Source organism: Chinchilla lanigera, unplaced genomic scaffold, assembly GCF_000276665.1.
Source record: "Chinchilla lanigera isolate Chin_1 unplaced genomic scaffold, ChiLan1.0 scaffold00091, whole genome shotgun sequence".
Lineage (NCBI taxonomy): Eukaryota > Metazoa > Chordata > Mammalia > Rodentia > Chinchillidae > Chinchilla > Chinchilla lanigera.
The window spans coordinates 5,741,410-5,758,005 of NW_004955492.1; positions in this window are offsets into that span (position 1 = coordinate 5,741,410).

Consider the following 16,596-nt stretch of genomic DNA (forward strand, 5'->3'; position numbering starts at 1 on the left):
TTTTTTTGGTCTTTTTGAGACAGGGTGTCTCTATGCAGTTCAGGCTGGCCTTGAGCTCACTTTGTAGCCCAGGCTGGCGTCTACCTCCCAACAATCCTCCTGCCTCAGCCTCCCAAGTGCTGGGAATACAGGCATGCACCACCATGCCCGGCTCTTCATCCATTTTCAACAATTTACCTAGTGAATGAGTCCCCAAAATGGAACATATTCATAGCAACTACTTCAGTATCCTCATTGCTAACTCCAACAAGTGTGCCCTTTGTGTGTGTGTTCTTGTTGCTTCTTTATCTTGGTTATTAGCCTCATTTTCTTGCTTTAGTGCTAATAATTTTTTATTGTATGCTACTTTTCTTATTGTGAATGCTATTTTTTTTGAGGACTTAAATCTTGTTCTTTTCTTGTAAAAAGTGTCAAGATTTTCAGACACTTTTTATCTTTTCTTTTGTTTTTTGTAAGGAAGTTCTACCAGTACCAGTGATGGCGAACCTTTTAGAGCTTTCAATGATACAATCTATTGCGGCACTCGTGCAATAGGTTTGCCACCACTAGTCTCTCCTAACTGTTACTGTAGGGCTGGGTATGGCCTTTGTCAGGCCTCAACTACATGTCCAAGATCTCTCCCTGCTGATAGCTCTGCTTCCCCAAACATTACTTTGTGCTTACGCTTAACATTTAATGTTGTAATTAGCATCATACTGATTGCTAGAAAATTTGGGCACAGATTTGAGTTTGTTTGTTTTGCAGTACTGGGGATTGAAATTAGGACCTTTGTGCTGAACTAGTCCCAGATCCTTTTTTATTTTTTATTTTTGAGACAGGTTCTCACTAAGTTGTTGTTTCCCAACATGGGCCACAACTTATAATACTCCTGCCTCAGCCTTCCAGAATGCTAGAATTACAGGCATGTGCCACTACACCTAGCTATATTTCAGATATTTTATTAGCCATTCTAGTACACACTGTGTTGTTTTTCCTATTAATTTATCAAACTTTTCCCTTTTAATTTATCAAATTGTTTGCCCTTTTTTTTTTTTTGGTTTTTCTCCGGTACCGGGAACCGTACTCACGACCTTGCACTTGCCAGGCAGGCGCTTTGCCGCTGAGCTAAATCCCCAGCCCCTTTATTATTTATTTATAGGAATTCTTTGCTTATTTTGGAGACTAAATGAAAAGATAATTTTCTACATAGAAATAGAAATACTTCTATGATATTTTGGCTAAAACATTAATGTCCTGCTGTTCATATTCTGAGCTTTAGTCTTTCAAGAATGATTTTCTTTTCTTGGTGTAAAGCTGAGAAAACTTCTGTTATGATTTATATTTAAATGTGCCCCAAAGCCTCATGCTCTCATAGGTGGGGTTTTGGGGAGGTGGTTGGATTGTGGGGGCTTCATACTCATCAGTGGATTTGTTTACTGATGAGTTCATCGCTAAACGTGATATTGGGAGATGAAGCTTGTCTGGAGGAGTTGGTCACTGGGGATGTGCTCTGGACGGGTCTATCTCCCTCCACCCTTGATTTCGCTCAGCTTCCTGCTCTCAAGTCACGAGGTCTCTCTCCTCGGAGAGGCCCCTCTGCCATGCCGCCATATCTCGGAGCCAGTGGACTATGAACTGACACCTCTACAACTGTGAGTCGAACTAAACCTTTTCTCTTTAGAGTTGTGGAGCTCAGATGCTGTGTCTCAGCAACAAGAAAGTAACTAAGGCAACTTCATTTTAAACAGAAGGATAAACACACACAGAGTCTCTAAAAAAATGAGGCTGGAATTCCACGGAATTTATAAATTAGCTTGGGTAACAGAACTCTTTTTTTGGCACTGGGAATCAAACTCAGGACCTTACACTTGCCCGGCAAACACTTGTGCTCCTGAGCTGTATCCCTGGCCTGCCTCTTTGGTTTCTGCTCCTCACCATGAACATAATATATCTAGGCTTCTTCTGGACCTCTTAATAAAGCTTTATCATTTTATTAATAATGTCTTGGGACTGGGGATTTAGCTCAGCGGCAAAGCGCCTGCCTGGCAAACGCAAGGTCGTGAGTTCGGTTCCCGGTGCCGGAGAAAAACCAAAAAAAAAAAAAAAAAACAGAATTAATAATGTCTTGTATGTTTTCTGTGAAATTCATTCTTTAATACTATATAATTTTATTTATTCTGTAAATTATAACTTTTGAAAAGTAACTTTTTCAGATTATCTTTGGTAACAATGTATAACACAATGAGTTTGTGTATTGATATAGTTTAAGCAACGTTGCATGAATCTTTTCTTTAGCCCATTATTAATCTATATATTCCTTCATACTTCTATATGAAAAATATCATTTTATTTATGAGTATTGATAGCTGTGGTCTTTCTATTCCAAATATTACTGTAATACAAATCTACTATTATAATGTTTTATTGTACTGCTTAATACAAATAGTGATAATTGGAATTTTTATCTAATTTTGCCTAATATATTTCTGCTTAAGCAATTCAGAGAAGAAGGGAGCAGAAATTTGGCAAGGATACAGGAAATATGGACATCGGTATCTACTTTCTGGATATAAATGACAGTTTCAGAACATTGAATCCAACAATAGCAGGATACACACATGCACACACACACACATACACACCTACTTTAAGTACACATGGACCATTCACAAAATAGACCATACTGAAGCGATAAAATAAACCTTCTTAAACTTTTTTTTTATTAGAATACATTTGCAATACATGAAATTTATATTTGTTTTGGGAATTGGTGCATACATCTAACATTTTAAATTTTTATTTTGATCCCCATTCTACCCTTCCTCCTTACCTTGGTCTCCTTGCCTACTCCAAAAGTCTGCTTTTATTTTATTGCTTAATTTATGTAAAATTCAGTTTCTCATATGAGAGAAATCAGGCAATATTAACTTTCTGTGTCTGACTTATTAATAAATGTAAAAGAACTAAAATAATACAAAGTATGTTTTCTGGTCACAATGAAATTAAACTAGAAATGTATGTATATATTGTATAATGTATATATTCAGAAAAATTCTGAATAATCTCTAAATATTTTTAAATTAAATAATGAATTCCTAAATAATCCATAGTCAAAGATACATTGCTAAGGAAAATCAGAAAACATCTTGATCTAATGAAAATTGAAACATAGCATTTCAAAACCTGTAATGTAGCTGAAAAAGTTACAAGAGACATTATAGAAATACAATTTTTCAGAAAAGGAAAATGATCTCAAAAGAATTAAAGAGCAGAAATCAATAAACTTAAAAACAGAAAAAGCAATACAGAAAATCAGTGAAACTGAGAGTTGATTCTCTGAGATCCAATTCAATCTATAAGCCTCTAGCCAGAATGACCAACACAGATTACCAATATTTGTAGAAAGAGGTACATCATTACAGACCATAAAACATTAGAAACACTTCTAAAGGAATACTATGGACAACCGTGTAAGGGGCGATTGAAAAATACCATCAATGTATAAGCCATTTATTACAGTAAAAGACACATTGCTATTAATTCCCTCTCAAAATACTCCCCTTTCCTTCAAACACACTAATCCCATCACTCTTGCCACTTGCTGAAGCAGTTCTGGAAGTCTTTCTCATGGATGTCTTCATGAGGAATGTCAAAAATACTGCGAGTGCTGCTGCTGAGGGCCATCCGATGCGAAGGCAGCTCATAAAACCATTAAGATGTGTCCTTCTCCATCAGTTCATAGGATCTGGCCCTGTGGGATTTCTGGCTCTTCCCCAAAATCAAGATGAACATGAAAAGTAAATATTTTGAATCAATTCAGAACACCAGGCAGCCACAGCAGCACAACTGAAGACACAAAAGAGAACTTCCAGAACTGCCTCAGAAAGTGGGGATAATAATGGGTGTGCTCAGAGCCAGGGGTAGTGATCTGAGGATGAATAATGGCAATGTGTCTTTTACTGTAACACATTTTTAGTTTAATCACCATATTTCTCAGCCACACCTTGTATGTCAATATAAAAACTTAGATGAAGTGGAAGTCATTCAAAACCTGGGCAAATTATGCTAATTATATTTTTAGTGATATATCAATGTTAATATACCTCATGTTAGAAGGTATAAATTCTGCTTTTTATTATATGATTGTTCTGGTATTATTAGACTACTTAAAGAAGTGAAAAAACAAAATTGACAGCTTCCGTGCAGCATGAGAAAAGATAGAGTTAAAAAGGAGTATATAAGTTATGGAAAAATGTTAGGATTCTGTATTTCAAAAGTAAGTATTCCAATGGTACAGGAGCTCTTCCTCCTCCTGGGACAGATGGGGAAGAGTGGAACTGGCCGCTCTGTCTTGGCTGCTTGGCCAGGGCTTTAACTCTGGGTGCCCCAGTGCCCGCCCTGTCCTTTCCCGGTTTCTGCCAAACTTGGAAGTCCAGCCTCACTTCAAATGATTCTTTAGCCTGTAACACCAAGCCATACCCAAATTTTAAATCTGAGCATTATTTGACTTTGCCTGGCCTTATTTTTTTTTTCCAGACAGAATTTATTTAGTTTCTGCTTTCTCTGCACTTCCAAATATAGTGGCAGCAAAAAAACAGAGATGACTTTCAGAAGGGATTCATAATCTAAAAAATGATTAATGTTTTACTTGACATTGATCAGATCTTTTCTCTAATTTAGGCTTTCTTTGCTTTGCACAGAAAGAGCCCTTTGGAAATGAAATAGTGATTTGATCAATTCCCCTAAGAGTTAGGTCAACATTACTCTTAAGTTACAAATGGAGAAATCAAGGTGCATGGTGAGGACATCTTGGCAATCTAATAATATTTCACATACAATGGTCCTGTGTTACGATTTTATGCCAGTCATAAATTCTGTCATAAATTCTCTTGTGCCTTCATTAATAATGCTACTAACATACACAATAACAGAAATGGAACTCAATACAAGTAGCACAAAATTGAAGTTTAGATGTTATTAAAAGATGTCCAAATGAATATTATAAAAATTCATAACAGGCAATGCTAATTAAATTCAGTCTTTGATTTCTAGAACTACATCTTATTACAATCTGTAATGTATTTCCTAGCTGAAGTTTTACATAATTGCTCTTGATTTCTCCTAACGAAACTTTGGAAAGAGAAAGTCATATTATGAAATCCAAAAAAAACTTTAAAAAGTTATTATCTGGCAACTCAATTCATTTGTTCATCGATTTCCTACCAAGACCTCAGGACTGCCTGACAACTGGGAACGAGGATAAGGAGCCTCATGGCTACCAGAGAGGCAGGCAGCCGTGCTGAGCCAGAAGGTAGATCCAGACAAAGAGCTCCGAAGGACTCCCAGGGGTCCAGAGATGACCTCTGGGGAGATCTCTGCAATCGTCTTCAAAACAGTCTGTCTATGCGAGTCAGTTCATCAAACCCTCAAAAGATTTGTGCAATTCTGGATGAAGACATTTGATAATTCCTTTTGGGAGAGGCCAAGCTGGGAGAGGAAGTGAGGAGCTGAGGGCTGTACAGACACGTCCAGCTCAGCCCTGCCCTCCCTGTCACTACCTGATGCCTACGGCACTTTCCAGACAACACCTGAGGAGCCCAGCCACTGCAGCCCTGTCTGTGCCCTCCTCCTCAGACTCTGATGTTTCTATGTCCTCCAGGCAATGATGAGCAGCTGGCTGTGCCCACTGGGCCCTTCTGGAAACACATGAAGACGTGCATAGCAAGCCCACAGTACCAGGGCATGCACCTTCCCCGGATGCAGCCCTCAGCCAGGGATCCTCGGGAGCTGGTGCACAAATACTCCAGTTCTCTCACCCCTCAAATGTGATAACTCTGAGATGCCTGTTTTATGCCACTTCCAGAGTTTCTCCCTCAGGATTAAGCCCTACAGCCCAGCGTGGTCATTGGTTTAACAGCACACTTTTACAGGTCATCCGCCCATTCCTTTCTTACCTCCTCACTCCCCTACAGCCATCACTGCATATATCAAGAAGCTACAGAGGCAAATCTGCTTTTCTTAAGAGTCCCTCTGTTGTGATCCCATAGGCGCCCATGCTTTGAAGAGAGGAAGCAGATCTGGGTCCGTGGCTCAGTGCCCAGGACAGGACACAGTGAATGTTATTAGCGTGTTTGGCTTCAAATTTCTTTGCCCATGTAGCTAAAAGATTTGCAGACTGTACCACTTAGAATAATGTTCATTTGACACCAAAATTTTATATTATATATAACTGCAAGGAATATAGTTTTTAAAGTAATGTTCATATGTGATTTTAAAAGACAATTGTTACATTTATAGCCCATGGAGCCTAAATACCAACTGGTTTGGTGCCGTCTCCCCACTTCTTCTATTTTATTATAAAAAATTTTAAACATACAGAAAAGACAAAATAATTTTGCACTGAACACCCACCACCTATATTCGACAATTAAAATTCTTATTCTTGACTTACTATATCCCTCCATCATCCTATCCAACCATTAAACCATCTTATTTTTAAACAAGGTGAAAGACATCAGATATTTTTCCAAAAACTCTAATATCTGAATTATTAATTAGAAGCTAGTATTTTTTGCAGATTTTTTTCTTTCAAGTTAAAAATAAAATATCAATATCAATAAAATCCAGAAATATTTTAAGTGTGCATCCCTTGAATCTCAAAGCCCAACTCTCAAAATAGAGTAGATTATCTTCATTTGGAGAAGTGACTCTCCACACCATTCCTTCCAATTTTTGTTTTGGAATTTGCACTGATTCTATAGAATCAATTTAGGCAGAGCTGTTGTCTACTATGATATTAACAATATTAAGTCTTCTCATTCATAAACATAGCATTTCTCCATCATTATGCTGTCATTTCTTTCAATAATTCTTTAACATCTTCAGTACAGAGAATTTACACATCTTTTGCTAAGCATATTCCCAAGTAATTTCATTTTCATATTTTTGAAAATAGAAGATATTTTCAATTTTATTTTTCAGTTGTTCACTGTTAATATATAAAAATACATTTAACCTTGTATCCTGCAATTCAGCCTGTGGGACACTTAAATCATGGAAAAGTATCAAACTTTGCTAATTATTTTTACTGCATCTATTGAAATGATCATGTGCATTTTTCACTTTTATTCTATTAACATGATGAATTACATTGGTTAAATCTGAATGCTAATCCAACTTGCTGTTCCTCAGATAAACTGTATATGGTCATGATATATTGTCCCTTTTGCATACTACGAGCTTTGACTTGCTCATTTTTTTCCCTTAGAGAATTTTGCAGCTCTGTTCACAAATGACATGGATCTGATTTTCTTTTCCTTTTCTACTTTTCCTTGTGATTCTGTGAGGGCCTGGCATTTTGGTTGTGCTATCTCATAAAATGAGTTGAGTAATGTTACTTCCTCTATTTGTTGAAGGAAGTCTTATAAAGTTGGTATTATTTGCTTCTTGAAAGTTAGAACTTCCCACTCAAAGTCTCTTGATGTAGTTTCCTTTGTAGTAATGTTTCTGTTGATTCAATTTCTCCAGTAGGTATGTGGTATTTAGATTTTTCATCTTGATAAATATTAGTTTTCAAAGAGTTTGTGTGCCAAACTGTGAACTTCAAATTCTTTGTAAGACACCTTTAATACCTTTTCAATGTTCATCGGGTCTAAAGCGATAACTGATTTTTCATTCCTGATATGAATGCCTTGTGTTTCTCTCTCCTTCTCCCTCTCTGTCTCTCTCTTTCCATTTAATCTTGCCCTGTGTTTATAAATTTTAAAAATCTTTTCAAAGAATCATCTTTTACCCCTGTTAATTTTTCATTTTATATTACATTAATTTCTGTTCTCTTTATTGTTGCTCTCCTTGTAGATACTTTGTGTTTAAATTGTTCTTCTCTAACTTCTTCATGTGGAACTTCAAATGATTTCATTTCCCTCTCCATAATATATCTCTAAAAAAGAGAAATCTTTGAATCTAGAGCCTTTTCTGACATGCAGAATTCTTACTTTTGTGTCATCATCAAACCAAAACTTATGTTTCCATTTTGAGGGTAGTCTCCCTTTTAGAGACATAAGAAGGTAAAAGAGTTTTGATTAATGAAACTGTTCAGTCTACATTTAACTGTAAGATAAATTGCTATGCAAGTCACCAAAATGAAATTGGTTCTATTTGATTTAAAATATTATTCCTATCAAGATATAGAGACAGTATATGAAGAGATATAAAATATACCTCTCATTCATTTTATTTGACAGATGTTTGTTATTCATATATTTATACAGATGTTTGTTATTCATATATTTATACGAATAACAGATTTTGTTATTTATATATTTATACAGTGTATTCTATTAGGTATTTTAGGATAGATGTTTGTAGGGGACTATGACTCTTAGCATATCATTTTAAGACAGAATAATTCTACTCTTAATGCAAGCCTCAAAATGTGTCTTGAGAAACATCCCGGAGGGTTGCAAAGAGTTAACTTTGCAGTCCTCACTTAGCCCTGGAATGCTCCTGCAAAGACAAAGAACACCAGGGCCTAGATAACCACCTATGACCCTGCCTGGGTTGTTTCATCCCTTCCCTGGCCCTAGATAAACACTGTAACCATAAAGGAAATGCATGGTTATCTAAAGGGGGACATATAGAACAGAGCACAGAAAGTATATATCATTGTGGTTGGGCTCATGACCGGAGCCTGACCGGATTAGGTGGCACAAGGAAAACAACATGTGGCCAGGACTACAACATTCCAATCTGTTACCATAGAAACCAAAAGGTATATAAGCTGGGAACAAAGGCAGATCCACACCCACTTCCCTGACTTGCAAGTTGGGATGAAAGGTGACCAGTCTAAATTAAAACTTTGTCTGTTCTCTTTGGTCTCTTGTGGAATACAGCCCAATTTTTGCTGTAACATGTTAAATATTCATGCTCTTACAGTCTAGCAGAGGAGATAGGAATGAATTTGAAGAATGAGGGTATCGTGTGCAGTGGTTGTGGATTTGGAAAAAGCATGCAATGGTAAATAAAGATTTAGTGGAGAAAAAAAAAAAAAGATTTAGTGGAGACACTATGTAAGACCTTTAAAGCTGAATTGGAGGAAAGGTCGGATAAGTTCCTCCAGAGGTGACCAAATCCAGTAATTATAGTCACCACTGTAATTTACAATAAAGAAAAATTTACAGTAATTATAAGTCACTATTGCTTGCTTCTATCCCTTTGTGAAGATGCAAAATACATAAAAGTTAATACTAAGCACTGTAAATTTTCCCAATTGTCTTTTACAGAGTATGCTTTTACATCAAAAGAAGATGAGAATTTGTCAAATTAGCTTTGTTTATGGCTTAGGGGAAGTAAAATTTATAGCATACTACCCAAAATTAGTTTCAGAATATCTAAAAATACTATATGCTTTCTGTGGAGTAAAGCAGTCAGAATAACTAAGCACTGACTGTGTGTTTATATAATCACTCAAATTCCAAAATAAGGTCCATGTCTCTACTGACTCAGACAACTAGAGAACTTCTTCTCTTTGATCAACTTTAACTTTTGATATTGTATATAAAATTTCATAATAGCCACCACTAATGATTATCTTTATCATAAGAAATAATACAATGAATGTTTACTTTTTAAAAAATTTATTACACTAAAAGACACATTGCCATTAATCCACCTCAAACTACTCCCTCTCACTTTGAACATATTTATCCCATTATTCTTACCACTTTCTGAAGCAGTTCTAGAAGTCATCTTTTATGAATGTTTTTAGTTGAGCTGTCATGGCTGCCTCAATGTCCTGAACTGATTCAAAACATTTACATTTTGTGATCATTTTGACTTTGGGGAAGAGCCAGAAGTTTCACAAAGCCAGATCCAGTGCATAAGATGGGTGAGGACATATTGCAATGTTTTTATGAGCCTGCCTTTCTATTGGATGTCGCACAGCCATGACATTCACCATATTTTTCCTCACACCTCAAAGAAACATTTGTGAAAGAGGACTTCCATTCTGGCTTCTGAAGGTGGCAAGAATGATGAGAAAGGTATGTTTGAAATGAGTGGGAGTATTCTGAGGGGTATTCATAGCAATGTGTCTTTTACTGTAATACATTTTTAAAACTTAAAGCACAACTACAAATTTCAATCACATCTTTGCAGTAAACTTATGAAGTAAATATTGTTCTTAACTTGAAAGCAAGGAGACTGAGGTCCTGTTATGGCTTATATCTATATGTTCCCCCAAAGCCTCATGTTTTCATAGATGCAACTTTTTGGAGCTGGCAGGATCCAAGGTGTATGGTACTAAATTAGTTCACTGGTTGGAATTAGCATAGGTAATTCTGGGTGTGGCTGAATGGATTTACTGAAGAGAGAAGACCCATCTGGGTGTGGGTGGCACCTCCCAAAAGGCTTGTAGCTTGGATGAGACAAAAGGGGAAAGACAGGATGCTTTGCTGCTTCTCTGCCTTCTGCCTACAGTGCCATGAACAGTTTCTCCTCTCTGATCCCTTCTGCCATGCTACTCTGCCTTGGAACCAGCCAATTATGAACTGAAACCTCTACAAACTATAAGCAGAAATAAACTTTTACTCCTTCAATTTGTGGGTGTTGAGTATTTTGTCTCAGCAATGAAAAAAGTAACTATGACAGATCCAGAGGGATTCACTGACTTTCCTGAGGTTTAACAACTGTGTTGACAGAAAAATGCTATGTAAAAGCAGCTCTACCATGAGCCTCACAAGATTAGAGCTGATTTTCTAGAACAGCAGGAAGTTCAGAGATGAGTTGCTCAGGTCTGGTGCATGCTGCCAGTAATGCCATAGTGATATGTGGTCTCCATCAATTTTCAATAATAATTTAAAATGAGCTGTTATGGCTTGTATTGAGATGTCCCCCCCCCAAGCTTCATGCCATCATAGATGAAGATTTTTGGAGGTAGCTGGGTCTAGGGTGTGTGATGCTGGGACTACTGGTATGATGCTGTGATTGAGTATGCCCCACCCTGGATGTAGGTGGCTTCACACAAAGGGTGGGTAGCCTAGATGAAATACAAAGGTAGGTTTGCTTTCTTGCCGCTGCTGCTGCTGCTGCTGTTGCTTCACTACTTTGCTGCTTTGCTGCCTTCTGCCCACTGTGAACTGTTTCTCCTCTGTGATGCCCCTCTGCTTTGGAGCCAGCCAACTACGAACTGAAGCCTCTACAAACTGTGAGCTACAATAAATCCTTCCTCCCTTAACTTTGGGTGTTGGCTATTTTAACTTTGGGTTTGGCAATAAGAAAAGTAACTAACATATTAGCTTTAGAAATTAAAGCTGTAAAATTGTTGTTAAAGTATAACTGCTGAAATTTGAGATACTGGATCCAAATTTCCTGTGAAAGCAAAGGAAGGGAGAAGTAGTGGCCTTTTCATTTAAGAAGAGTTGCCATACCCAGGCATTCCCATTTTAATCCCCTGGGCCCTCAAAGATTTCAGTCTACTAATGAATTTTAAGAACTTGCTGCTTAGCATCTAAATTGTCTGTTACTGTGTCTGTTTTTTCTACCTTTGGAGAGTGGGGCTGATTGTTTAAGCATCCTGGCATCCTACAGGCCTACACACTGCCTACAGTGTAACAATTCATAAATCTGTGTCGTTGCACTGACGATATTTTGAAGAAGTCATACAGAATTGACATAGAATATTTTGGAGATGCCAGGGAGGTGTGACTCTAGAATAATAGAGCTGTTTTTATTCACCATAGTACCAACAAAGGGGTTGTAAATCTAGTGAGTTGACATACTTTTCACACTTAAATTGTAGAGTTTCCTAACTCTACTACAATAGAGATGGACAAGTGGCTTGGTGCTGTGATATAGCTAAATAAAATAGCGTCCAGAGGCAGAGGCCAAAAAAAAAGTCTACTTGTCACTTGGCCATGTCATGTCACAAAAAGAAGGCCTTTGCCACATGCTAGCACACTGATCTTGAGTTCCCTGCCTCTAGTACTATAAGAAAGAAATTTCTGTTCTTCATAAATTACTCAGCTTCAAGTATTCTGTGATGGCGGCACCAAATAGACTAAGATAGTTGTTAACTATATCTCAATAAAGCTCCTAAAAAGTAAGATGGTATTATCTGATAGTATGAACATAATAAATTTAGTTTCTATTTATTCCTATTATGAGTAACAAATTATTTAGAGTAAACCTGTATCAAATACCCCATGTGCAAAAATGTCAAAAGCCAGATGCCACTAGAATGAAAGCAGATGTGTGAACACAATTGCTTTCTATAAACAGTAACTTGTGTTTGTGAATTTAGCTCTGAGGTACATAGAAATTCATAGGAGGTAATGTATTTAAATTAATGACACTGAGCTGCATTTCTTCACATGACTTTTTATGGTTTTAAATCCATTTCATAGCTTCTGCTCTAACACATTGATCCTCTAACAAGCACAAACCTACCTGAGCTTCTCCTTTAAGTTCTTGACCAGGCGATCATCATTTATTATTTCACGGAGTCATTGACATCACAGTTTTCTGCTTGGGGAGAATTCGCCTTTCCCCCTGGCACAGAACTGTGATCAGATGCATGCTTCTACTTCTTCTAATTCCAAAAGCTATTATGGTGCCATTTACATTTCATTTCATCTCTTCCCCACTTACGCTAGATGCAAAATGGAAGCAATTTAAAAGCAGTCTGAAAAACAGCAGCGGGAGCCTCTCATTTCCTGCGGCTTGCCTGGTGCCCTGATGCAGGTTCATTCTTAAAACACGGGGTAGGCAGGAGGGCCTGACACTGTTTTGGAGGAGGCCAATTTCATTTCCGTAAGCAATAATCAGTGCCCAAAACCATACCCAGAGGCAAGAAACACAAAGTGTAAGACTGAGAGAGAAAGATTTTTCCTGAGCTGATGATGCCTCCGTCAAAGGTCTTCATTCTTCCCTGTCTGGCAGGGCTTTGGTGCACATGGACAGACTTTGTCACTACATACTCAGAACTCACCTTTTGTGACTCTTTCTGGGTCTCCTGCAGTAATAGATGCCATAGATGCACAATTCAGGTCACACTGCATGAAACTGTTGCATAATTTTTTTCTACATTATAAAGATAAATCTAATTTTTCCATGAGAGCCTCAAGGAAGAGCTAATAAGAAGTCTAGAGAGTGATTCCCAGGTTATTATTTTTAGAAAAGCTAGGCAACACTTGCCATTAAGGGAAATGAATTTCAGAAGACCTCATCCCTTTTTTTTTTTTTTTTTTTTTTTTTTTTTTTTTTTTTTTTTTTTTTTTTTTTTTTTTTTTTGGTGGTGGTGGTACTGGAGATCAAACCCAGGGCGTTCATAATGGTTTCCATCTCCAGCTATTAATTTTTAAATATATTTTGAGACAGGATCCACTAAGTTGCCCAGGCTATGATCAAATTTGCAATCTTCCTACCTCAGCCTCCCAGAATTCTAGGATTACAGGCGTGCACCACTGTGCTAGGCTGGGGACATCATCTTAAAGTGAACCCCTATCATGCAGGTTCTGCTGGTCCCTGTGAGTGCAGAGGAGCAGGAAGAGTGCCTCAGTCAAAGTCTCTGCAGCCAGCTGCCCAGTACTGCCCACATGGGCACCTGCCCATTCCAAAAAGCATAAGTCATGATAGGACTTAGGAGGAGGGATCCAAAAATATCTAAGCATATGACTTGTCTGTACTAGAGGGTGTATGTGTGCATGTGTGTGCTGTTGGGTAGCTCCTTTAGGAATGGCTCGCCAACTAAATATATTCCAAAATAGGATGAGACAAGCCAAAGTTGCCAGAAGTTTATTTGAAAAGTGAAGAGTTAAAAAAAAAAGAAAGAAAGAAAAGTGAGGGGTGAAGGAGTGAGAGAAAAACCAGCTCTGGCTCTGTAAAGTGAACTAGGGCTGAACAAGAGAAAAAAAGGATAAAAAGAGCATGGGAGGCACAGCATGGGCTACTGTGAAAAGTCATGATAGCAGGCTCTTCGTGGCATCTGTGTCCTTATGTGTCATGCACATCTCATGGGAGCCCATGAGAAGTTCTGCATGTGGGGTCCTGGGAATTATTCAGTGCTGTTCTAGGATCTTATAATTGACAGGTCCTGCTTACTTTCCCAGCCAGCTTTGCCGCACCCTACCTCCTATAACACGTGCATGTGTGCATGCATGGGTGTGTATAATTCCCTGCTAACCTGGACCCTTTCCCTTCTACTGCGTAGTCAACACAGTTTTGCTGATTATCATCTTCCACTCTTGGTTTCCACCCAAGATTGGACTGGACACAGCTGCTTGCATGTGAGGATACCATCTAAAACATCTAATTAAACTCTGACTTTCATTGTGAAAACATAGTTTTTAAACTTTGTTCCTCCAGAAGACCTCTCCTTTCTTGCACGTCCTCCCAGCTTTGAGTAACTTGAAGATAATAAGTTCAAGAAGGATTTTTTTGGAGAGATTGGGGATAGAGAGAAAGTGATTTATTTTCCCAATTTCCCTGACTGGTTTTTTCTATTTCACAGTACTGAGGATCATAGTGAGATGTTCACTGGCTCATCATGTGATCTCCAAACCAGTGCTTCATGGCTTGGATTTTTATTATGGTGATATCTTATGTCAGGTTAGAAGTTTGTATCAGCTAGTGTCTTGGTTACTTTTCTCTCATTGCTGAGGCAAAATACCTGACATCCAGAATTAAGGAAGGAAAGGTTTATTTAGCTCACAGTCTGTGGAGTTTTCAGTCCGTACTTGGCTGGCTCCAGGGCAGGGTGGCACATGGCAGAGGACAATAGTTCATGGCGGTGGAAAACAACAAAAGCAACAAAAGGAAAAAGGGAGGTGTGGTAGAGAGCAAGCCTCTTTCTTTCCCTTAAATTGTACACAGGCTACCCACTGTAGGGTGGGTGTAGCACTCATGCTCGTAATGCCAGCACTGGATCATGAATCAGTCAAAACTCTAGAAGTCTGCCCCATGGCTGTATGAAGCTTTGTGGGGATGGCTAGACACAAACCATAACAGCTAGTAAAGTCTACGTAACTAACCACCACCAAAATGAGGAGAGCAATGATAATTTCTTTAATTCCCAAATCCACATACAATTTCACGTGTCTGCGGTCAGTTCCTGTCTCAGCAGCGGATAGGCGGTCCTGGTGGGCTTCAGTAGGAAAAATTCCTGTATGCTCCACGTGGCTTCTGCTCTAACACAGACATATTCACATGGCAACTGGACAGAGTCGAGATGCAGAGAAGAAGGACTTCAGGCCTTTTGGGACTAACCTCAGAATTGGAGACAATTCCAGTGCAGTCATAGGTGGGAAGATAAGCACCGGATCCAAAAGACTGCTGAGTCACATGACGATGTGATATGAATCCAGAAAAAGAACAACTGAAGCCAGTTTCCCAGAGACCTAGTTTATGCGAAGAGAATTTACTTTAGGATATCTCTCATTTCCAAGTATTAGGAACCATAACATGTTAATCACTGACATTTTAGCGTCTGCGTGGCTTCGTGAAAAGCAGATACATATCTTCATTAAGTTCAGACTCCAGGAAGTGGCAGAGAAGAGGTCTACTGAGAGTCTGGAAGCCAGGGATGCTCTCTTCTCTCAAAAATGATCTCTCCAGTCATCTGCAGAAATGCTTTATATCACTATATCAATGCAAAATTAATAATTTCCACTTATAATGAATAATGTATCAGCAGACTGGATTGTGGAATACCAGTATCTTTGCCAGGTTCACTCAATTGCACTTTAAACATTAAGCTTTGTGTACATTCATTCTCCATAATTTGTTATTATCAAAGCTTGCTTGTCCTTTCCAACTTGAAAAATTACAGTAAATGTTGGCCGTAAGGCAAAATTCAACCCGTGTATGTAGTGGGTCCTGACTATTTAAGTTCTCCTCTGTTATCTGTCCTGGATCAGTAAAGCTTCTAAATTAGAGCTGCAAGATTTAGGAAAGAAAATACAAGACCAAAAGTTGCATGAAATAGACTTATACTGAACAGTTATCTGCTCCTTATCTGAGCTTAAATTTAACTGAGCATTCTACATTGGATCTGGCAGTCTTATACATGAGCAGGGAAAGTCAGAGTTGATCAAAATGCAGACCAGAAAGTAGCACTGAATTCAGGGAATATAACAATAAGAGGCAATTGGCCTGAATCTGGATTGTATAATAATATCATCAAAAGAACAGACCATTCTGAAAAAAAATTCAGCTTTATGTATTAGACATTGAAAAGAGAGGTCTTCTGGTAGTTTTATTGCTACTATTAATTTTTATGTGTCTCAGGAAAATTAACATTTTTTTCAGATAGTAAGACATTGGAATACACACTTTATAGGGGAAGAGAGCACTAATGATGATAAATAAGACTAATTCCTATGTTCCAAACTCCCTTTTTATACAGACAGATAGTTACACTGACTTATGGTTATCCTGGGCTTTACCTTTTTTCCCCAGTTCCTGTTACATCTGTTTCATTTTTTCTCACAAAGGACAAATTAATTATATCTATTAATTTCTATGAGATATGATTGAAATACATGGTGAATGTTTAAATTTTTAAAAATTATTACAGTAAAAGATATGTTGCCATGAATCCCTCTTAAAATACTTCTGTTTCCT